The 24,266-nt window shown below is 42.6% G+C and overlaps 1 protein-coding gene across 3 annotated transcripts in view; it reads left to right on the top strand.

The window, feature by feature from the left end:
- Positions 1–24,266, top strand: part of ZHX3 (zinc fingers and homeoboxes 3) — a 53,211-nt gene that overhangs the window by 12,512 nt on the left and 16,433 nt on the right. Inside the window, exons 1-2 of one of the 3 annotated variants that reach the window (XM_077335432.1) lie at positions 8,056–8,131; positions 13,937–14,046. The gene's annotated coding sequence lies outside the window, so the exon portion shown is untranslated. Of the gene's footprint in view, positions 1–8,055; positions 8,149–13,936; positions 14,047–24,266 lie in introns of those variants that run through there. The other 2 variants (XM_077335433.1, XM_077335431.1) reach the window with 2 other exon arrangements.

Below are 24,266 nucleotides of genomic sequence, written 5' to 3'. Positions count from 1 at the left end.
CCACGCGGCAGGACCTTGTCATCATGGGTGACTTCAATTTCCCAGATGTGTGCTGGGAAACAAACTCTGCGAAGCGTCCTCAGTCATGCAAGTTTCTGACCTGCCTGGCTGACAATTTCATTTATCAAATAGTAGATGAACCCACAAGAGGTTCAGCCATACTGGACTTAATACTGACCAACAGGCAAGAGTTGGTGGATGATGTGAAGGAGGTGGGGACCCTAGGGGGAAGTGACCATGTCCTCATAGAATTCCTTTTGAGATGGGGAGCCAAGGAAGCTTGTAGCCAGACACGGATGTTGGATTTTCGTAGGGCAAACTTTAATAAACTCAGAGACATGATGAGTGTCATACCATGGACGAGAATGCTGGAAGGGAAGGGAGCATGTGAAGGGTGGGCGCTACTCAAACAAGAGCTATTGCATGCTCAATCAATGACTATCCCAGAAAGACGAAAACACTGCAGGAGCTCTAAGAAGCCTATTTGGATGAACAGAGAACTTCAAGAGGAACTAAGAAAGAAAAGGAAAATGTTCAGGAAATGGAGGGAAGGACAGAGCTCTAAAGAAGAGTACCTACAGGTTACTAGGCACTGTAGATCAATCATCAGAAAGGCCAAAGCTGAGAGTGAGCTAAGATTGGCCAGGGAAGCCCATTGTAACAAGAAAAGATTTTTCAGTTATGTGAGGAGCAAACGTAAAGTAAAGGAGGCAATAGGCCCACTGTTGGGTGCGGATGGACAAACTCTAACGGAGGATGCAGAGAAAGCAGAAAGGCTTAGTGCCTATTTTACATCTGTTTTTTCCCACAGGTCAAAGTGTTTAGGCACATCTAGAGATGGCCGTAGCCAAAGGATAGTGTCTGGGTGGCAGTTTAACATGGATAGAGAGGTTGTCGAGAGGCATTTAGCTGCACTGGATGAGTTCAAATCCCCTGGTCCGGATGAAATGCACCTGAGAGTACTCAAAGAACTTTCCAGAGAACTTGCACAGCCCTTGTCCATCATCTTCGGAACCTCTTTAAGGACTGGAGATGTCCCGGAGGACTGGAAGAGAGCAAACGTTATTCCGATCTTCAAAAAAGGGAGGAAGGATGACCCGGGAAACTACAGACCAGTGAGTCTGACCTCTGTTGTGGGGAAGATAATGGAGCAGATATTAAAGGGAGCGATCTGCAAACATCTGGAGGACAATTTGGTGATCCAAGAAAGTCAGCATGGATTTGTCTCCAACAGGTCCTGCCAGACCAACTTGGTTTCCTTTTTTGACCAAGTAACAGGTTTGCTGGATCATGGAAATTCAGTTGATGTCGTTTACTTGGATTTTAGTAAAGCTTTTGACAAGGTTCCCCATGATATTCTGATGGATAAGTTGAAGGACTGCAATCTGGATTTTCAGATAGTTAAGTGGATAGGGAATTGGTTAGAGAACCGCACTCAAAGAGTTGTTGTCAATGGTGTTTCATCAGACTGGAGAGAGGTGAGTAGCGGGGTACCTCAGGGCTTGGTGCTCGGCCCGGTACTTTTTAACATATTTATTAATGATCTAGATGAGGGGGTGGAGGGACTACTCATCAAGTTTGCAGATGACACCAAATTGGGAGGACTGGCAAATACTCCGGAAGATAGAGACAGAGTTCAACGAGATCTGAACACAATGGAAAAATGGGCAAATGAGAACAAGATGCAATTTAATAAAGATAAATGTAAAGTTCTGCATCTGGGTCAGAAAAATGAAAAGCATGCCTATTGGATGGGGGATACGCTTCTAGGTAACACTGTGTGTGAACGAGACCTTGGGGTACTTGTGGACTGTAAACTAAACATGAGCAGGCAGTGTGATGCAGCGGTAAAAAAGGCAAATGCCATTTTGGGCTGTATCAACAGGGGCATCACATCAAAATCACAAGATGTCATAGTCCCATTGTATACGGCACTGGTCAGACCACACCTGGAGTACTGTGTGCAGTTCTGGAGGCCTCACTTCAAGAAGGATGTAGATAAAATTGAAAGGGTACAGAGGAGAGCGACGAAGATGATCTGGGGCCAAGGGACCAAGCCCTATGAAGATAGGTTGAGGGACTTGGGAATGTTCAGCCTGGAGAAAAGGAGGTTGAGAGGGGACATGATAGCCCTCTTTAAGTATTTGAAAGGTTGTCACTTGGAGGAGGGCAGGATGCTGTTTCTGCTGGCTGCAGAGGAAAGGACACGCAGTAATGGGTTTAAACTTCAAGTACAACGATATAGGCTAGATATCAGGAAAAAGGTTTTCACAGTCAGAGTAGTTCAGCAGTGGAATAGGCTGCCTAAGGAGGTGGTGAGCTCCCCCTCACTGGAAGTCTTCAAGCAAAGGTTGGATACACACTTTTCTTGGATGCTTTAGGATGCTTAGGGCTAATCCTGCGTTGAGCAGGGGGTTGGACTAGATGGCCTGTATGGCCCCTTCCAACTCTATGATTCTATGATTCTATGATCCACTGGCTGAGATCTGCTGTTGGAAACAGGTGCTGCCTTATTCATTTCTATGATGTGGCTTAGCCTATGTGGAGAAATAGACTTAACCAATGCAGGATTGTTCTGTAATACTGAAATAAATGTGTGTGGAACACAGTGTGCTGATCTGTGTATTGCTGCAGCCTATATAGGTCCTGTTCAGTGTGTTTAAAGGCTTCCACTTCTGAGTAGAGCCATATACATTAATTTTATTCATATCATAGTAAAGAGGGGGGAAAGAAACAACAGGAAAAGGTATGTGTTTCCTCCCAAGGCACTGGCTAGGATAAACAAGGGCAAAGCCAGTACCTTTAGTTCATCTGAAGTATACAAATGATGTTTGTTTGCAAGGGTATAATCTTCAAATGGCCTCCCAAGTAACATTTGTATCTAATTACTAGGAAAGTTTATTAGAGTTAATTTTTCCCCTCCTGGTGAATGAGCAGTTCTTAGTCTGTGGATGACACAGATTTGTTTTACTGGGCTCTAATATAAAGCTATGTGAGTGATTGCCTCTCTTTATATGCCTGCTATTTGCTGAAGGCCATAAAGTTATCTAGATTTTTCCTTTGAGAGCAGCATTTGGTAATCAGAATAGCACCACACCTCTCATTTTATTCCTTCTTGGAAGCAGTTTGGAACAGCCTGAATACTTAGGGAACAATTTCATTCCCATAATATGCTGTTTGCTAGTTATTTCTCTATATTTGGATGACAATAGCGTGAGCATAAGTATTAAAACTGGAATGAGGCAATGACTTCAGGGACTTCAACCATTAAATTGATTGAGATATTTTATAATGTGGGCGGCTTTCAATAACTGTAGGTATGTTTCGTTTGGAGCTGATAGTCTTCGTAGGGTGAATCCGTCAGCAAAGAGGATGCATGGTGTCAATAGGAAGCCTCATAGTGATTAAGGTAAGCCAGTGGTTCTCAGACTACAAATCAGGAATTGGGGGTGGGGGGGCACCATTCTTCTGCATGCGGATCACAAGTCTAGAAGGGAGAATAAGGAACAGGGCAAGCTAGGAAGGAGACAGCTTCTTTCCGGTGGCAAGAAAAGGGGCATTCCTTTCTCTTCCATTCCTTTTCCCTGTAGCCTCAAAGAGGGAGAGGCTCATCCTGCCTGCTACCAGTTGCATACCTGAGTGCTCCACATACAGGTTGTCTGACTAAGCCAAGCCCAGATAGCATGAGAGAGGCAACAGATATGAAAACCTATGCCTATGTGCCTACTGGATCTGTACAGCCTATGGCTGGGTCCAAGCCAAGCCTTGACCTGTGGTGTTGGGCATGGCTTGCTGCTGCCTGTGGCATAGGAGGACACAGACGAGTCCCACTGCTGTTGTCTTCTTGACATATGCCATTTGGAGCAATGTCTGAGTTGAGTCTCATGCCACAGTGGCTCGATGTGATCCCAGCCAGAGGTGGTGCAGGAGGCAACAGGTGTAGCTTAACATCCATTGCTTCTCAAATGAATGCTATGGATGACTGACACAAGCTGTGTATCAGTGGAGGTGCTCGTAACTCTCTTTCATCTCAGTTTATTTTACCACTAAGGTGGTTTATAATAAGTATCCCACCTGAACTCTTTTAGAAGAAAGGAAAATTAAAATCTGATCAAATAGTCGACCCTTTTCAGGTGTTTTCTTTGGTCAACTAGCCTATCATTCCCACGTTTTCTCATTTGTCTTACTATTGCACTAGGTAGCAATGAACTCTTTCCCCATTCCTTTATTTTTCCTGAAAATATTGTTTCTTCAGACAGATAGTGGAGGGACAGATCAGTTTTTGAGCCTAAACAATGTAAAATGTATTTTACATTGAGTCAGGCTAGACTCATGTTTTTGTAAATGTAAATATTAGGCAACGTGCTCATCCAGATGGTTGCTACATCTCCTGTTCAGCATGCTCGGATTTCCCTCAACTTTGTATACAAAAAGGCCACGAGATACAGGCCATTGCTTGATATACTGTATGTTTATTAGAAATAGTAAAACTGAAAACAAAATCTAAATTGTTTAGTGTTAAATGCTGTGGGATTCTTGTATTTTATCTTGGAGTGTAAAAGTGGCATGGTGCTATTTAACAGAGTATTTCATAAGTTTAGCAGAAGTATGTTACATCACACCTTGAAAAGTTTGAGAGCCCTTGAGATATTCCTGTTTGTGCAAACATGACTTGCAGCTCAGTAATCCTGCTGAAACTAAGGGTTGGGCCTGGTCCATGTCTGAGTGGGAGACTTCTCAGGGGGGCCCTATGTGTGCTGCTTTGAGTTTTATAATGGGCAAAAGCTAGGATATAAACATAGCGAATAATTAAACCTCAGTCGAACAGCCCCTTGATGTACCTAAGCTGTTGTTCTCTCATTAACTTGCAGTGAGGAGAGTAAAGAGTAGGAGTAATAACTGTTGCCAATGTGTCTGCACAGCTGAATAACCTTGTAGGCATTCAGTTGAAGCCAGTAAGCATTGCCGTAGACTGTAGCTTAAACCAATGGGCAGCTAAGTCTATTTCTGTTTTAAAAGCAAGTAAAAAGTCAAGAGAATAGCTAAACACATGTCTCTGTTAGGGGCCAAGAAAGATCATCTCAGGGCAATGAACAAAGCAACTTTTTCTTATTAACAAAACACATTGAACTGTGTGAGGTCACACTGTGAATCTACCTTGCCTACGAAATTCCCTTCAATTCCTTTCAGTGTTTCTGAATACAACCCAAAACACCTTTAGTAACAAGCCTCTGATTGTTTGCAGTTGCTTAGATTTCTAGATCAAATACTTCTCTCTTTAGCTAGATAATATATAGTTTTGGGTCCTTTCAGTGGGGAAAAGGAGACGCTGGACAGGAGCCAGGGGAGCTCTTCTGCATACCACAAGTGAAGGGGTCAGTGCCCAAGGAGAAGGCTTTCCAATTGTGTGTAGCAAACAAGGAAACAAATTAACATTTACCCTGCCAGAAAAAAGAGTAGATGAATCCTGAATAGTGAACTATCTGCTCAGAGGTGATCTGTTTCGGCAGTTTAATCTAGGCTAATAGCCGGAAATTTTGTCGTAAGGGATCCTGAAAATACATTGGGAAGGGGGCATTGTGAGTCATGAAGGATCATCAAAAACCTAAATGCCTGATATGCCTATAATAATATAAATTGATCTGGATTTTAGGTTCCATATGCTGAGTGTTTATACCCTAGGTTTTGCCTGATCCTCTGTTTTAAAAGAGAGATTAAATCGGTCCAGTTATTTGGACCTTGGCATCTTCCTGACCAAACACTTTTGTACCTGACAAGCAACCAATCACAGCCTGATTGCTGGCAGTAGTTATATTTCATCTGGCTCCAAAGCAGGCAAGTGATGAGAAGCCTCTAAATAGATGAAGAAAGAATAATAAGTGGAAGGGGAATGTGGTGTTCTGAATTCCTCTATTCTATTTATTTAAAACATTTATATATTGCCTTTCTACTTACAATAAATCAAGGCAGCTTACAATAAAAACCAACAAATAATTTAAAATGGTAGGTATGCAGAAAAACTAAAACTAATTGAATGAAAACTTTTGTGAATAAAACTGTCTTTAGTTGCTTCTTGAGGTCAAGAGTGACCCTGGGGAGGTTACTCCGTAGTCATCAGGCTAGCACTGATTTACCTACCAAATGAACATCTTTGGTCAATGGAACAGTCAATAGGACCTTTTCCTGTGAGCTTAGTGCACTTGCAGGAACTTTTCTCAGCAGTATCATCTGAGAAGAGACTGAATGTTCAGTTGATCAGAAGGAAAGAGAGGTAAGATAGCAGGGCTAGAATCAAACATGGTAGTACAACATTGGAGTTAACAATTCTGACTGGATGCAAAACTTGAAATATTGTCCTGCATCCATTCTGGTTATGATTGCTGGAAGAAACATATGTCCATTAATCTGTACTGAAATCTGGTATAAATTGTTTTTCTCTGGCAGGAAGAAACTAGGAATACTTGCTAAAGGCTAAAGTGTGACTATCTTTTAATATAGGATAGGATAAGACAAATAAATTGCTTTTCATTTTCTGTATTAAATGCAGGTGATACTGTACTGAATTAGAAGAAGAAGAAGAGTTGGTTCTTATATGCCGCTTTTCTCTACCCGAAGGAGGCTCAAAGCGGCTTACAGTTGCCTTCCCTTTCCTCTCCCCACAGCAGACACCCTGTGTGGTAGGTGAGGCTGAGACGGCCCTGATATTACTGCTCGGTCAGAACAGTTTTATCAGTGTCGTGGCAAGCCCAAGGTCATCCAGCTGGCTGCATGTGGGGGAGTGCAGAATCGAACCCAGCATGCCAAATTAGAAGTCCCCACTCTACAGCATACTGGCTTTCTAATTAAATACAATCCGTGCTAACTGATTGCGTCAGATTCCTGCATGTACTACGAATATCTATGAACTGATCTGCACTACTTCTGGGCAAGAGCTGGTTCAGATTGCACACTCACTAGATGGTCTTAGCCCATAATAACCCATTTCAGCCTTCCATCTTCAAAATATGAATGATAATACTGGCTCTAGAGGGGCATTATAAGCATTACTGTGATAGTGTAATGAACATTAGAGCTAATATATCCTTTTCTCCTCACTGCTTTAGAAGGTAAATCTGTACCTCTGGTACAGCAAATTTAGCAAATGCGCAATACAGTAAATGTACTGTAGCAGCAAATGATTTTGAGGTAACGGCAAAACTCCTGGCTACTCTTGGCTGAGCTGCTCAGATCTTGGAGAAAAACGAAGAGCAAAGAAATGGATGGATATAAACCTGAAAGAGACAGGATGCCAAGGAAATAGTCTAGGCCAGGGGTGGCCAAACTGTGGCTCTCCAAATGTCCATGGATTACAATTACCATGAAAATTGTAGTCCATGGACATCTGAAGACCACAGTTTGGCCACTCCTAGCCTAGAGGAATAAGGGTAGGAATGGGGAGGAAGGTGTTTAAGAGGTCCAAGCAAACTGGGGACGAGAAAAGATGAGGAGTCACATGGTGATTTCAAATAACCACTCAGATCATTGGCTGCCTGCTGTTTGCTCTCATAGCCCCTGTTGCATAACAAGAATTAACACTAAGAAGCCTAGACCAATTTCAGGTCAAAGTAAGTTGCAGCAGAACTTTTTATACAAGGCTTTCAAAATAAAACCCACTTGATCAGCATTTTGCTTGTACTCGTCACTCAGTGTGCATTAAACTTTTCCTGGCAAATTATCAGTTACTTCATAGCTCAAAGTCTTGGTATCCAGTCATGGCTTCTTTCCAAAGTGTGTTGAAATTCTAGCCATTGAATATATATATTTGTCTTTGGTTTCTATTCTTACCTATGAATATTAGGTATAAAATAGCTATGAGCCTGTTGCGGGGCCAGGCTTTTCATTACCTGTGAGTGACTATGGCAGTTTGGGAATGATCATTGGACCGTTTTGTGAACTCCCCCACGAGTCTATCACTTCAGGCTAGAAAACATGATGTTCCTTCCCAGAAATTGCTGTGATGTCACAAACAACATTTAGCTGTTATAGTTACCAAACAGAATTGGAACCCTTTGCATTGAGTGGGCTAAATATTGTGAAAGTGACTTCTCAGTCCGAGGCTGAGGATGAACAAAACCAGGAATACTAGTAATTGGTATGTGTCCAGTAGAGGTCAGTTGTAGGGAAAATGTTTTGTTTTTGAAGAGTCAGGGAATTTAAGACTGGTGAAGGAGAGGCGCTACATAATCCTGAATGCTGTTTAAACATTTAGGAAGACATTGTAAGAGGCCTTGTTTTCAATCACAGATTGTAATATTGGGTAGAACATGATTGCACTGCTCAGATACGTAAATGGCTACTGGGATTTGTGTGGGGAAGTGACCTTCCATAACCTGATCTTGTAGCCTGTAGTTACCATGCCACTATTTAATTGTACTGCTCATGGGCTTTGGAGAGGTGGCATCGTTGGGTTTATTCTAAGTGAAATTCAACTCCTATTGGCATTTTTCCCTTTTAACAAATTTACGAACTATTTATAGTTTTGTCTTCCTTTCCCACTTTGTAAAGTACGGATGTAATATGTGTGGGACTCAATGTTGGGAGTACAGTAAAATACATTACAAGTCAACTTTAAAAGCTATCCATCAATAAAAACAAACAAAGCAGTAGAACAGCAATTAAAACAGTAGTTTAAACAAACAGTAAGGAGAGGACAATAAGGAACACTGATTAAAAAAAAATTACCTGTCGATGGAATACAGTGGTAGAGGACAGATGAATCTCCCAAAGATGGGATTCTTCATTTTTGGACTACAGCTAAGGACACCATGGGCTGACACTTGTCCCTCCACCTCAATAACTGTAATTATCAGATAGGTTCTTATTGGAGTATGCAAATCTTAAGTATGTAAGTCCAACAGTGTATAGGGTTTTAAAGGTCAGAATCAGGTTCAAGGTATCAGTCCTTACCTTCAAAACCCTAAACGGTTTGAGACCATCTTATCTGTGAGACTGCCTCGCCCAATCTGTCCCCCAAAGAGCACTAATAACACTGCCCTCAACCAGGGCTAGGGTCTGGTAAAATTTTCTGTTTAGTAAGAGTGCTGTGACACCTCAAACCATTCTGCAGGGCTTGTAAGGTAGAGCTGTTCCACCAGACCTATGGTTGAGGTCTTGTTGTAGACAACATCTAGGTCCACCAGCCTCTCTACTTTACTCAAATCCACTTAAGTCTTTTAGAAAATCATATGCCCCCTTCTCTTCTTTAGTGTTAATACACTTTTAACTTCATTTTATTCCATATTTAAATTCTAAATATACATGTGTGTATTTTTATATATATTGTATGTTTTAACCTAATATGATCTGCACTGAGAATTTTGGGAATAGTGGAATAAAAATGTAATAAATACATAATAAAGTATCATCTCCTTGAATTGGGCCTAGAAGTACTGTAGCAGTGAAAGAGTTAAGGGCATGATTGCTAGGGGGGTAAACTCTGTGGTCTCACCTTTCCTTGGTGCTCTAAGCATGTGCTTATTGTGCGTAATGCTTGATCCAGGGTCATTTTGCATCTCTTTCATGTAGCTTCTCCCTGCTTCAAAAAACAAATGAGTATTCCATTCACTGAATGCACAAGAGAAGCCCTGTTGGATCAGGCCAATGATCCATCCATTACAACACTCTGTGACACACAGTGGCCAAAAAACAGGTGCCATCAGGAGGTCCACCAGCAGAGCCTGAACTCGAGAATCCTTCCCACTGTTGCCACCCCAGCATCAAGTATCCAGAGCACCACTGCCCTATGTTATACCTTGAAAAGTTTTTTAAAGAGAGTTTTTTAAAGATAAGAGAGCCTGCACGGAGCAGGAAAATCAAAGAAGATAGCATTGGACTAGAGGTCCAGTTGACTCAGTTGCTATTTGCAGACTGAGTCTGCTGCTGGTCTGTTCCTTGATGTTCATACTAGGCCAACAGAATGATTTGGCCTATGTGGTCAGCAAGGTAGCATATATAGCATACTGTACATCTGGTATTTCATGGCATGCCTAGGATGGAAAGGTATCTGCTTTCCCAGGACACTTTCCACAGACGTGTGCTGTCATTGCATGCTGTGCAGCATGTAGCTTGGGAGGATGGGAAGCTGCTTTCTGAACCTGTGCCCTTTCTAAAGGAGGGTCCCGTGCAAGGGTCCCGGATGAATTAAGTTATTTTAATGCAGAGAGCATTATACAGAGAAGGGGAACAACAGTAGTAGTTCTCAATAAAGAGCTTGTGCTTGATGACAGCCCCTTAGCATCCCATTTCTGTGGTGAAATCAGAGCAGATAAGAGATTCACATTCTGTCATTTGACCAGAATTGTATGTGCTCCAGTTGAAATCTAGCAGCCAGTCATATCAGAAGTAAATTTTAATACCCATTCTCATGTTCCATTTTTCCAACCTGGGCTCCCCCTCCCCGAACTACAGGTACCCTGCTGGAAGAAATAGGCAGGAAGCCATGTTATGCCCGTTTGTTTCCCCTGCAGAGCAAATAGCAGCTCTTGGAGGGCCTTTAAACTGGGGTCCCATGCAACTGCTAGTTATCCAATGTGAAATTCATTTGTAGGTTTCTCTGTGCCTGAATTTGTTAAGCCTTAAGCGTGTTCTGTAGTGGTATTCCCTACAGGCTGTGATTGTGAAAAGAAGCAATAAAATGTAAGAGACTATCCAGTTTCCTATGGCTAACTTCAGCATCTGCCTCCCATTGGCAGTTAGTGAATATCCTGAAATGTAATTTTGTCAGAGTAATAATAATACCTTACTATTTATGTAACAAATTCATTTGGTACATATCCAGTAGCCTTTAAATAACCTTGTAAGGTAGGACAATATTAATAGCCACACGTTGCAGATAGTGCTGATAAAGAGGCCTTGATGAAAGCCATCTACAGTGCAATCCTAAACAAAGTTATGCCGATTTAAGCCCATTGACTACAACAGATTTAGAATGGTATAACTCTGTTTAGGATGCTAGTGTGCTGAGTTGAAATTTGAACTGGAATTTATCGAGTTGCACTTTTCTCTTACACTGGATCAGTTCCTGTAAGGGACCTGTCACCTGTGAGATGCCTTAAGTATCCCACATTTTCCTAGATAATTTGAAATTAGATTTAACAGTATCACAAGTACAACTGGTTTAAAATAAATACACTGCAGGTCTAGCAAAGTGACCTTTCTGGGTCCCTATTTGGGAAAATGGCCCTTGTAAAGTTTCAAAACAAAATTTGATTTTGGATGTTCCTACAATTATGTCAATTTTTGAAATGGTGAATCCTAAATCTGTGTGTGTTTGGAAGAACGCAGAGTGCTATGAAAGGATTCCTGGTGGGGGAAGGTTTGGGTGAAAGATGAAGGCTTTTATTAGGGATGTGTGAAGTTTAGAATTCGCTTGCTTTGCTCATCTTTGCAGTTGTGCTATGATCGAATGGAAGGCCTGTGAGGCAGGGCTTTTTCAGCTTTGGCCCCCGGATTTGTGAGTTTTCTGCCCTAGGAGGGTGTTATCATCCCTCTCATTCTTTGTCTTCCAGAGAATATGTTTTGCAGGGCCTGGAGTGTGTGTATTGCTGCACAGAGCATTTCATTTTATCCTGTTCTTGCTTGGGCTGAGTTTTGTGAGCTGTTATATATTCCTTATTGGTAGGATTTTAGAGTTGCTTTTTTTTTTTTTTACTGTTCATTCTACTTGAGAGCTGTTTCTATAGTCCAAGTAGCAGGTTTGGAGGGTGGATGCCATGACATCACATTCTTGCTGAGCTCGCTCCCCTCCCCAGACTCTACCCACAAATCTCCTGGAATATCCCATTCTGAAGTTGGTAAGCCTATCCGGAACTGACACACCTGGATCACTGCTCCAGTTCAACAGGCAAATTGAGGCAGAATGTGGATAGGGGGTGTTCTTAGACTAGATGCCCTGTACTCTGTAAAGCAATTTGATGGTCTGTGGGCAGTTATAATTGGATGGGGGCACACACAAAAAAAAACAACCTTGGGAGAATGAAATTGCAAGTGCAATATGGCAAGGCAGTAGGAATATGCTCCCTATCCAAAGCAGCAACTGTCCAGGCAAATCGGCTGAGAACAAAAGAGAGAAAAATAGTGTCATTTTTAAAATCCTTGCAAACATTTTTGCACCTCTTCAGAACTGTGACTTTCACATTAAACGGGTGAGAAAGACAGACTCTATCTCCCCCTCCCCTTTAGTCTAGCTCCTGGTGCTGTCGTTTTTTGAGGCATAGTAATTGTATCAGAGATTGTAATTTAACTCCTCAGGAAGCAGGGATGAATCGCTCTCCAGCGGCAAGAATCATTAATTCCGTTTAAAGGAAGTGAAATTGCAGTATCTTGAAGTTTTGTTGTGTGACCTGTGTATTTTGTACTGGGGAGAGGGTTGCATGCATTTCTCTACAGGGACCTGTTTGTTAAATTGGTTGATGGGCTTTTCAACAAAGAAGCTGGTTTAACTGGGTCTGGGTTCTGAGTAGACAGACTTAAAGGAGATTTAAAAGACAGATTTGAAGGAAGAGAGGAGGCAGAGTGCAAAGTCAAGTTCCAGATTTAAATATAGCTATGGGTTATAATGGTATCCGTTTGGTTGTGACAGCTTCTTTAAACTACTTCCTGGCTAGCTGATGCGTGTGGTATTTGGGACTTCTAGCTAGATAACGACATTGCTTCTGGTGACTTGAATTTCAGTGAGCAGTGCTTATTCGTTTTACTCTTTATGTTTTTCTACTTTCCCTTAAAAATAAAAGATCAAAAAGATTTGTCAAATGATCATTAGCCATAATAGTGAATAACCACATCTGATTGCCAGTACTGAGGACTGGTGTGTGTGTGTCACAGTTTCTCTTGAGCTCAAGGCATTTGTCCAACTCCTGCAGGAAGAAAAGGCTAACCTAAAATGCATCCTCTTTTAGTTTACCTGCCGATTCTTATATTTTTCACCAAATTATTAAAATGGGAAGTTAAACTAGGGAAATGTTTACCAGCAGTACCTGAAGACTGACGGGAAGTTGTTTTCTTCCTTATTGAGAAATGAAATACTGTTGCTTCTCCCTTTTCTCTCAAACAAACAATTGCATTCATATTTTCCTTGTGGCGTCCCAAAGCTTGCTCTACTGATAAATAGTCAATAGTGATGAAAGCTCAGTCAGAGATTCTGCTCTGGTCCAAAGAGAGCTGGTTCTGGATGGGTAAGGAGGAAGGGAAGACAGAAGCTGAGAAAGACAGGAGCTTCCTTTCTTGGACTAGAACATGTCTCCCTGATGAGCAGGTGTTCTGTCTGCAGAGAGGTTTTGCATATATACATTTTCTTTCACACCTGCAGGGTCTTATACTAATGCTGAAATCTGTATCTGTTGGCAGAGAAGCGGTACCATATGCTGTCTCCTCCTTAGTATTTCATTAGCAGAAAATGGCTGAAGGTAGCTGCATTGATCCAAGGCATAATCCAGTTCTATGAAAACTTTTATTAGGACCAGCATGTATAGCACAAAACAGTATGCAAGCTTTCAGGTTCTCCAGAACTCTTCATCTGGTTGGATGTTAATGTTGTTTAGAGCAGCTTTTTGTTGCGTATTTTCAATTTTTCCACACACACCCCACACACACATTTTCCCAGAAGACCACTAATACAACCTGATTCCAGCACCATTTTAAATCTGCATACCTGCCGAGTATTCTACACAGGGTACTTGCTAGATGAGACCTTAATATTCTGCCCTGAACTTTTTTCTCCTCTGCCTTCACATTTAAAACACCAATTTCAGTTTTATGAAAGTCGTTAAAATTGTACTCATGTTGAATTAGATTGTCCCTGGTCTGACTCACTTAAGGCCAGTCTTATCCTTAAAGAACTTGAATTGGTTGTAATTAATTTCTAGGCATTAGTAGTAATGAATGTTTTTACTTCTCACAGGTCTGATTCCAGAGGACTGCATCTGCCAGGAAGCCTAAGTTATAGGATGCCTACAAGGAAAGAGAAGGAGAAGTTAAATAATATGTGAAGAGAACATTAAAGATCTACAGGTATTTATTGATCATGATATTAATACTGCTTGGCATTGCTTCACTCTTGTATATGTTTAATATCTTCACAGCATTGTGAATAAGATTGCCACTCTACAGAGGGTTTTTTTTTGGACTAAAATGTGGACCTGGCATGCATGACTGAGATCTGTGGGCAAGAGGGCAAAACAGTTGCCCTGAAAGAGTTGGCTCTACCCATTTCTCATTCCTCCACTATTCCCAGACAAAACACCGGGAGGTAGAGGTTGCAATACTGATTTGAGAGTCTTTCTCCTTCAGGGCACTCCTCACTGCAACAATCCTGGGCACTGAATATGTGGGGCTGGTGTGGGACCCATAGTGGAGAATTTCGAGATCTGTCTGGTGTACCGGCCACCTAACGCACTAGCAGATGCCCTGACAAACCTCCTGGAGCTGATGGCTGAGTGGGCCTTGGAGTTCCCCAGGCTGATAGTTTTGAGGAACTTCGACATCCATGCAAAGAAGACCAGGTCCTTGCAGACTTCAGATCTGGTGTCTGCCATGGCAATGCTGAGTCTCAACTTGTTACTGGTCCCCTACACCACGCAGGCCACGCCCTAGATCTGATCTTTGGGATAGGGGTGCACAATTTACTATTACAATTTACTAGAGTGCCACGGTCTGACCATTTTGCCCCCAAGGCCTGAATCAGTACCCTGCTTCCTTCCTGTAGAGATGGAAAGCAGATTTATGCTCACCCAACAAGTGGTGGTTTAAGGCAGTGGTCCCCAACCTTTATTAGGCTGGGGACCGGCAGGGCATCGGGTCGCGCCCGCAGGGACCGCGCCCGCGTGGGCCACGCCCATGCTTCGGGCCGCGCCCGCGAGCCGCGCCCGGGCCGCGCCCGCGGATCGGGCCGCGCCCGCGAGCCGCACCCGGCCGCGCCCGCGGGCCGCACCCACGAGCCGCGCCCGGCCGCGCCCGCGGGCCCCACCCACGGCTCGGGCCGCACCCGCGGGCCGCGCCCGCGGATCGAGCCGAGCGGGCGCGGCCTGCACGGGCGCGGCCCGGCCCTGATTCCCTGCCCGCCCTCCCGCAGTAAGTAGCTTCCCGGGCCGCAAGCTTGCGGCCTGGGAAGTTTTTTACTGCGGGGGGGGGCGGGGAGAGGGAGCCGCGGCCCGGCGCCATGGCCTTTGCGGCCCGGCGCCGGGCCGCGGCCCGCAGGTTGGGGACCACTGGTTTAAGGTCTACATGCAGTCCTTTCACTATTGTCTTTTGGTGGCTATCCTGAAAATTTGGGGGTCTTCATCTGTTCCCTACCACTTGCTTCCCTAGATGGCTGTGATGTATACAGGAGCTGCACCCATTGCTTGACTTAGCCTCCTGTGACCTTTTGTATCTTGGCATTGGAAATGCACTGGGTCTGTAGCAGAATACAGTTAGAAGTGTGTGTATGTCTGTGGGGGGGGGGTTCTTTTGTTCAGACACTGCCTGCTTCTGCCTCAGTGTGGAACAGTTTGTTCTGCTGAAAGAATAAGCCAGTTCAGTTAGCAGAAGAACACAGAGCTATAAACCAGCATATTCACAAAGCCTCAATATGCTTGATATTTTCTAGCTGTCTGGATGTAATGCTCTAGGACAGGAACTTCTTTTCTAGCCTATCTTTTCCACATTGAGTTAGGCACAAAGTTCTGTGGATGTGACATGGAGATTATTACAAATAAACTCAGACTAAGAGAAGACACCCATGGATCTTTCCCATTCCCCTATCCCAGCTTTCTGCATTTGGCATTCAGAGTCTGAAGATACTGCATTCTGTGACTCACCATTAGGATCCGATCCATAATACAGTTCATGAATTATCAATGCCGGCTAATAATCTGCATTCTGAATTTATTCTTAAAATGTGACTAATTTGCTTGAGCACAGGATAAGAACTGGCACTAAATTTTTGTATTGCCATTTGTGAAATTCTGGCACAGAACTGTAAGTTAGAGTTTTCAAGATGTCTTGAATATGTCCATGAGCTAGCTGAAATCTCCTTTTCACAATTACGAAAACTCTGGTCTGAAAAGGTTTTTCACTGGGTACATGCTTGTCAAAGAGGGGAGTCAGTGTTGTTTGCATTGGGAGTTTGCATCCCAAGTAGCCGCACTGGTTGGGGAGAGAGGGTAGAATCATAGAATCATAGAGTTACAGGCCATCTAGTCCAACCCCCTGCTCAACGCAGGATCAGCCCTAAGCATCCTAAAGCATCCAAGAAAAGTGTGTATCCAACCTTTGCTTGAAGACTGCCAGTGAGGGGGAGCTCACCACCTCCTTAGGCAGCCTATTCCACTGCTACCACCATGAATGTCTGTTAGCACCATGAATTGTAAACTGTATGGGATGATAGTTTTAATGGGTTTTTACTGGGGTTTGTATTTTATGTGGGCTTATTATATAACCCGCCATGAGACAGCTTGCCATGGGTGACGGGATGTAAATTGAATTATTATTATTATCATTATCAATAATAATAATAATAGAATCATAGAATCATAGAGTTGGAAGGGGCCATACAGGCCATCAAGTCCAACCCCCTGCTCTACGCAGGATCAGCCCTAAGCATCCTAAAGCAATAATAATAAGTGTATGGATTGAATCAATATGTGTTATGTACCAAGCTAAAAATGTTAATCGTTATTTGCCAAACAAACACGGTATTCTACTGGTTTCCTTGATTGCTCTTTTTTGTCCTGCTATCTACAGCTCCTCCCTCCTAGCCAGCAGGGATCTTCTGGAAATTCTCAGGCTCTATGTTCCTGTTATTTAAATTACAATAACCCCTACTCTATGTCTGTTGGCCTGTCCGACCTACCTGTGGAAATGTGCTAACTGTGTCCTAGCATCTTTTAAAGATTGTATCAGAAATTCCAAATCTTAAGTCTGCTTCCATAACCAGCTGCTCTTTTCTACTAACAAGCTTTTCAGTGCAATCCCAATACAATGGGTCTGTAACAATAATTTCTAGACTAATCAAGAGTTATACAAATCTCATTAAAGAGATATTTTATGTGCTTGATTTTTGGTTCCTTTTAGCACACAACAGGAGCTTGGATTTGTTTCTACATACACTTATAAGCATTCCCTCTTTGCCTAACCTACCTCTTATGGTGGCTGTGAGGATAATATGGGGAAGGACAAGGACAACGGGCTTGGTTTTGGCCTATGATAGTGGAGGAGAAATCTTATTTACTTAGCTCTGTTTCTGCAAGACACTATGCAAGAGCTCCTGTAAGATCAAGCATTTATTCTGATCATAGTTGCTGTGTACAAAAATAAAAAGGCTATTCGATGCTGCCCTTACAGTCCAGTTTGGAGGTGCAGTGTGATTTAATAGCAGAAGTCTATTATCGAGTGGTGGTGGTAGGATTGGTGCTGAAATATGCCTAGCACTGTGTCTTGCGCAAGCAGAAAGGCAAGACAGGATACAGTTAAGTTGACGTGGCACAAGGGCTCCTTGCCATTAATTTCTTGTGTTTCTGCTTGTACAAGAACTCTTGCGCAAGCAGAACTGTTTCCTGGGATCCAGCTTGATATACATTGCCCTGAGAGCAGTGGAGGATGGGGGAGGATAAAAGGTTTAATCAATTATACTAAATATTTTCTTTCTGTCAGATACATTTCTAATAGCATTTCAGGTCAGGAGCATAATCCCCCCCCCCCCGGAACACTGAGAAGTTCATTCTACATAAAGAACAGTAAGAAAAAATAGAAAAGACAAGTGTTTGTGAACAAAATCAACAAAATTCCTTTTTATTAAGACGAGCTAAAATGACACAGAGCCACGTGCAAGTTTAAGAGTTCTCCGGATCTCTTCATGTGGTAGGATGCTTAACAAAACAAAGGGGGGTGATGTTTTGTGGAAAACAGCTTATATTACCCGCTGTGGAGGTGTGCACAGTTAACAGAAATGGCTCCCTGAAGCTGCAGGCTCAGAGTCGCTGACAGGATTTTTTTTCTTGGACCTCCTTCAGAAAAAATAATTTAAATTTTTTCAGAACCCTCTTTCAGTTTTTATTAGATGCTGTGAATTTTTGTTTTGAAATCATGTTTAACTAAGGTGGTATTCCAGTCAGGACACATTAACAGTTGTCCATAGTTTATTTTACCAGAAGCCTGTTTTTATGCTCTCCTAATCATGGTCCATTACAGCTGTCTCTTTTGCTGCTGTAGTTGCATGCTCCTCTGCCCTTTCCTCTCATATACGTTGTTTTCATTGTGCAAGGAGCCTGAGGGTTTTTTTTTGGGGGGGGGGGATTAACAAGAGATTGAAGCATGTGAGTTCCATCCCAGAGTCTCAACCAATGCAAGGTTGGTCAAAAATAGTTGGACATAGGCCTCCCTGACTAGTGTATATGGGGAAATGCTAGGCTTGTTATAGGGCAGCAGTTCTCAGACTTTAGCAACATAAGGATCCTTGCTTTGTTTTACTAATTTTCATGCTCCCCAACCAGGCTTATCGATTGAAGAAAAAAAATTATTTGTGCACATAACTCTGAAGACAAATTGGCCATCACTTCCACTTTATCTTCAAAGTTGTTATGGCTGCCCTTTGTCATCTCTGATTTAAGATTATTTAAGACCTCTCGTTTATTATCTGTGAGGTTTTTGCTATCTTTAATAATTGATCAATAAGCAGAAATTCATCAAGATGAGCTTTTTTTCCTCCAATGAAATTGCTTAGAAAAGTGGCTGGTGGAAGACAGGGAGAACAAGAAAGAAATAGTTTTATTACCTGACAACATGTTTCTCAACTGCTGTCCCCCTGGAACACCCTCTTAGACCCTTGTTTAAGAATCAGTCTTCCAAGGTGTGTTCTTGGTTTGTATGTGGCATTGTCGAAGGTTAATAATCCCAGCTGATGTCCTGGGTAAGTTGGGAGGACATCATGGAAGGTGCTTGAAAATCCTTGTTCAAATACCCAGATTCTCTAGCATAGCGATCCCCAACCTGTGGGCCATGGACCACATGTGGTCCTTCGACTAATTGGAGGTGGGCCCCAAAGGACGCCTTCCCCCCCCCGGCCCTTTACTTCATCCCCCCCCCCCGGCCCTTTACAACACACTTCGGGTTTCATTGTCTCCCATCACTCCCAGATGGGACTATCTCGTTGCAGAGAAACGAGCTCAGGGTTCCCATTGATTTGTCATTGTCATGAGTGGCGTGTCTGTATCTTATTTTGAAGGGATGTTTAAACATTACCATAGTGATCAGAGAGCGTTAAGGCAGTGGTTGAGAGTAGAGGAGTAAACTACCCCCCCCCCCCACACACACACACCGGGCCTCAGTAAAAGGCGTCGAGTGGTCCCCGGCGTTGAGTCGTCCCCGGTGATAAAAAGGTTGGGGACCACTGCTCTCAGTGGTCCCCAACCTTTATGAGGCTGGGGACCGGCAGGGCCACGCGCGGGCGTGGCCCGGCCCTGATTCCCTCTCCCCGCCCTCCCGCAGTAAGAAGCTTCCCGGGCCGCAAGCTTGCGGCCTGGGAAGTTTTTTACTGCGGGGGGGGGGCGGGGAGAAGGAGCCACGGCCCGGCGCCATGGACTTCGCGGCCCGGCACCGGGCTGTGGCCCGCAGGTTGGGGACCACTGCTCTAGCAGATACCTCTGATGTGGCAAAAGTACAAAGCAGAAAGGCTAGTGTTTTGGGTTAACAGGCAAGTAGTTTTGCACAACACTGTAAACTAAAAGTGGATATGCTGAGTTGACAAAGGGCCAGGCATTTTCGTACAGGATCCAGTAAACCCAAAGTACAGTGTTAGATATACTGCAGCAGGGAGAAGGAAAGAATGGAAATTGCCATCTTTGTGAGGCAAAATATCTTTCTGTTCACACAATAGTAGCAAACCATAATTACCTCTTCCAGTTCAGATTCCTTGGATGTAGGAAGAGCTTAAGAAATTGGTTTTGTGGCTTGCTGGGAGGAGCTACGACAGGAAACGTGGTACAGCACTAAAATGCTGGACTGCAGCATTAGTCCAACCACTGGCCCTTTATGCCATAGGACCTCCAACTGATAGTGTGCCACAAACTGACTCAGACCAGGGGTTGAAGAAGTTACCTGCTAATTAAATTGTTTGACCTTATAAAAACAGGAGTTTATATCTTCATTATAACTGATGAGCAGCAGCTAATGTTAACCGGCAACATCCTCTAATTGGATGTTATTTGAAGTTATGCTTGATCATGTTTTGCTCTTTGCTTTTTAGGGTCAAAAGAAATTGCTCACTCAGTCCCTACCCTGTTTTTTCTCTTAAATCACATGTAATTGTAGCCTTAATGGTTGTAATAAGGCTTTCCTACCATCTCTGTGGTAGATTGATACTGACCCATACATCAAGATCGGAGGCAGGCAAATGTTGTCCCCATCTGCAAAAAGGGGAAAAAGGAGGATCCAGGTAACTACTGACCCATCAGCTTTATGTCAGTTTCATGTCATCGGACAGTTGGTCCTTAAGCAGCAAGAATGGTTGGCTGAATTACTAAGAGTCAGCATGGCTTTCCCAAGAACAAATAATGTCAAACTAACCTTTTCTCTTTTTTTGAGAAAGTTACTACCTTGCTAGAACAGGGGAATGCTGTGGACAGAGTTTACCTTGATTTCAGTAAGGCTTTTGATAAGGTTCTGCATGATATTCTTATTGACAAGTTGGTAAAATCCAATATGGATCCTATTACTGTTAAGGGGATTGAGAACTGGTTGACAGATGGCACCAAAGGGTGCTTGTAAATGGTTTGTCATCTTCTTGAAGAGGAGTGACAAGTGGACTGCCTCAGGGATCTGTCCTGGGCCTTGCGTTGTTCAACATATTTATACATGATTTGGATTGGATAAAGGAATAGAGGGGGTGCTTATTAAATTTGCAAATAACACTAAACTGGGATGGGTAGCAAACACACTAGAAGACGCAATCAGAATACAAGATGATCTTGACAGGCTAGAAACTGGGCTAAAGTGAATTTCAATAGTGATAAATGTAAAGTTCTACATTTAGGTAGGAAAAATCAAATGCATGACTATAGAATGGGTGAGACTTGTCTTGGCAGTAGTACATGTGAAAGGGATCTAGGGGTCTTAGTAGACCACACACTGAATATGAGTCAGCTGTGAATTAGTAGCTAAAAAGACAAACAAGATTTGGGGCCGTATTAAAAAGAATTTTAGTGTCCAGATCAGACAATTGAAGTACTGTGTTCAGTTTTGGTCTCCACAACTGAAGAAAGATGTAGAGAAACTGGAGCATGTCCAGAGGCAGGCAACAAAAATTGTTAGGGATTTGGAGATCTAGTTGTATGAGGAAATGTTGAGGGAGCTTGGTCTATTTAGCCTGAAGAGACTAAGACATGATATGATAACCATCTTCAAATACTTGAAGGGCTGCCATATTGAAGATGGAGCAGAGTTGTTTCTGTTGCCCCAGAGGGGCAGACCAGAACCAGTGGGTTGAAATTGATTCAAAAGAATTTTCAGCTAAACATCCATAAGAAGTTCCTGACAGAGCAGTTCCTCAGTGGAAAAGGCTTTTTCAGGAGGTGGTTTCTCATTCTTTGGAAGTTTTTAAGCAGAGGCTAGATAGTCATCTGACAGAAATGTTGATTTTATGAACTTAAGCAGATTGTGAGTGGGTGGGCATGAAGGTATATTCCAGTGTTTGTCTCTTGTGGCCCTTCCTTGCATACCTAGGGAATTGCTGATAGCTACTGTAGGATAGTAGGTGAATTTCCTCCAGGTCAAGCTGGATTCCGGAGATTCTTGCCTGGGGGGGGATCACTTGGGCATGAAATTGGGGTCCCTGTGGGTGGGGAGGTAGTTGTGAGTTCCTGCATTATGCAGGGAGTTGGACTAGGTGACCTTGGAGGTCCCTTCCAACTCTGTGATTCTATGATTCTATCTTGGATCTACCCAGGCCCTTCACAGGTTCTAAGAAGAAACATTATGTGCAAAAGAACTGGCTGGAAATGTGGTAATGGTATAACCTGTGCTCATATGAGTTCTCTAAGCCTGAATTAGGAACACATCTTCCAAACTGATGTATTTGTTGGAGTAAAACTCCTCCAAAATATGAACAATACAACAAGATTTGTAAGATAAAATTCATAGACATAATCCAGAACAGAGACTTAAAGTGGATAATGTCTGGATTCAGTTAAGCAACTGGTAATTATATGACTTTATTCTAAGCAGTGTCCCGCTTTTCCGGTCCATCAAGTGCCAGAGTCTTTCAGTGCAGGCTTCTTCCTTAAAGGAACTAGTCATTAATTAAACAAAGCTCTCCAATAATAGTATTATCCCAGTAATAATGCTACTTGTATTAACTTTACCTCAACAGACTCTCCTTATTCTGAACTCTGTACAGCGATTGAGTTAAACTAACTAGTTCTTGGGGTTCCACTGGGAGCTACAGAAAGTGTTCCCATGTTATCAAGTAGACTTGCACAAGTATAACTGGAAATGCTCCAGTTGCCTTTCCCCAAAGGCTAGATGTTGATTTTTACCCAGTCTTGGATTTTTCATTACACAAGTCAGGAGGCTTTAGTACACCTCAATAAAATGTCTACCCCACTGCCATGCTTTAGATCATTGGTTTTCAGCCCATAGTTTGGGACACTTAAGTGGGTCACAGAGCCCCATTTGCTGAGATGCAGCCCACTACAGAGATGCTCTTTATTTTTACTGATTTTTTTAAAGGCATGCTATCAGTGCACGTGAAGAGAGAACAGAGGAGCCATATTAAGAGGATGAGCAGCATAGGGAGATGAGGTCACTCAGTGGTGGATTCCTCTTCAATGTAGACAGAACCAGGCCAAAACAGTCTCTTCCCTTCTCTTTCTTCCTTTGGATAAGCCAACCCCTATTCCTTCAGTCAGACCTCCTATACTGCTTATGTACTTCCTGCATGAAGCTCCCACTGATGAAGCCGTAACTTTTGGCTCCTCTTCCTATCATACTGTTGTCATGTGACTTTCTGTCATTATATTGCAGCTCAGTGCTGCCATGGGGTATTAAAGATGGGCCTTGGGTTGGGAGAGATTGAAGACCACTGTTTTACCAAAGGCATGTTAAGGAAAAAATTAATCTGTGCTAAATGATTTTAAGAATCCACACTTGGTTATGGCACAGGTTCAACTTTAGTTGCTAAGCAAGGCTTTGGAAAAGGTCACACTTTTAATCTTCCAAGTGTAGACTTTGGCCTTGGCCAGACCAAATGTTTTGCATTACAAACTCTAACTCATTAATTCCATGAAACATTTAGAAACAAGCCACTTAAATCCAGCCAAGCTGAACAGAATGGGAACATTCATCCCTATCAGCACATATTTAAAGCTTAAGTATAAAAATCTATAGATGATTTTAATTGTAGTTCATATTTCCTCCAAAGTTGTTATCTTCTTAATAAATGGCGATTCCAGTGTGCTTATAGTCAATCAAATCATTTGGCTAACACCAGCAGTAAGACTGAATTGTTATAAATGCCCAGGCTTTAAAAATTACATATTAAAACCATTAGTATTGAAGTTGATCTTCCAAAATATAATACTAGGCTCTGGAATTCACAAGCTGTGACTTTAAAATCACTTTTGCTAAGTCACTCAATTCTTAAAATTAGACGTGAGTACATTCTGTCAGTGTCTTGAATACATTTTTATCCAGTGGACTGAACCCATGTGGTTCTGTGTCTTTAAAATTGACCTATGAGAATCATTTCCTTCTTGCCTGGCTAAATGAGAAGAAATTTCTGTCCCTGCATTTGTCTCAAACCTTTGAATGAACCAACATTGCAAGGTGTATTCTCTAACATGGATGGTGGAGTTTACACTGCTTTCCAATGCAGCTTTCCCCATTGCATCAGGATGGAAATGTACATTCGGGCTGCCTTTCTCTTTCACCCCAAAGACTTCTTCAAAATACAAAAGTAGGAGAAAACACTAGGAGAACTGGTCAGTGAGAGACTCCTCCCCCCCCCCCCAGTAGAATCCTGACGGTGTTTTGTTTTGTCCTGGTCAGGAGAGGAGCAGCTGCCAAAATTAAAAGTAATCAGATTACTATATTTTGTGGCAATCTGGTTACTATATTTCAAGGACCCCTCTGTGGGAAACGTTTGAAATGTTTTTGAAGAACTTCTGTTTTTCTCTTTCATTCAAACATCTGTTTTGCTTCAACTTGCATCTGCCTGGAGTATGAATTTAAATAAAAAATACAAGTTATCATTGCCTGAA

The sequence above is a fragment of the Paroedura picta genome, chromosome 4 (assembly GCF_049243985.1).
Source record: "Paroedura picta isolate Pp20150507F chromosome 4, Ppicta_v3.0, whole genome shotgun sequence".
NCBI lineage: Eukaryota > Metazoa > Chordata > Lepidosauria > Squamata > Gekkonidae > Paroedura > Paroedura picta.
The sequence above is the reverse complement of the archived record's forward strand: the minus strand, read 5'-3'. Positions and strand labels throughout refer to the sequence as shown.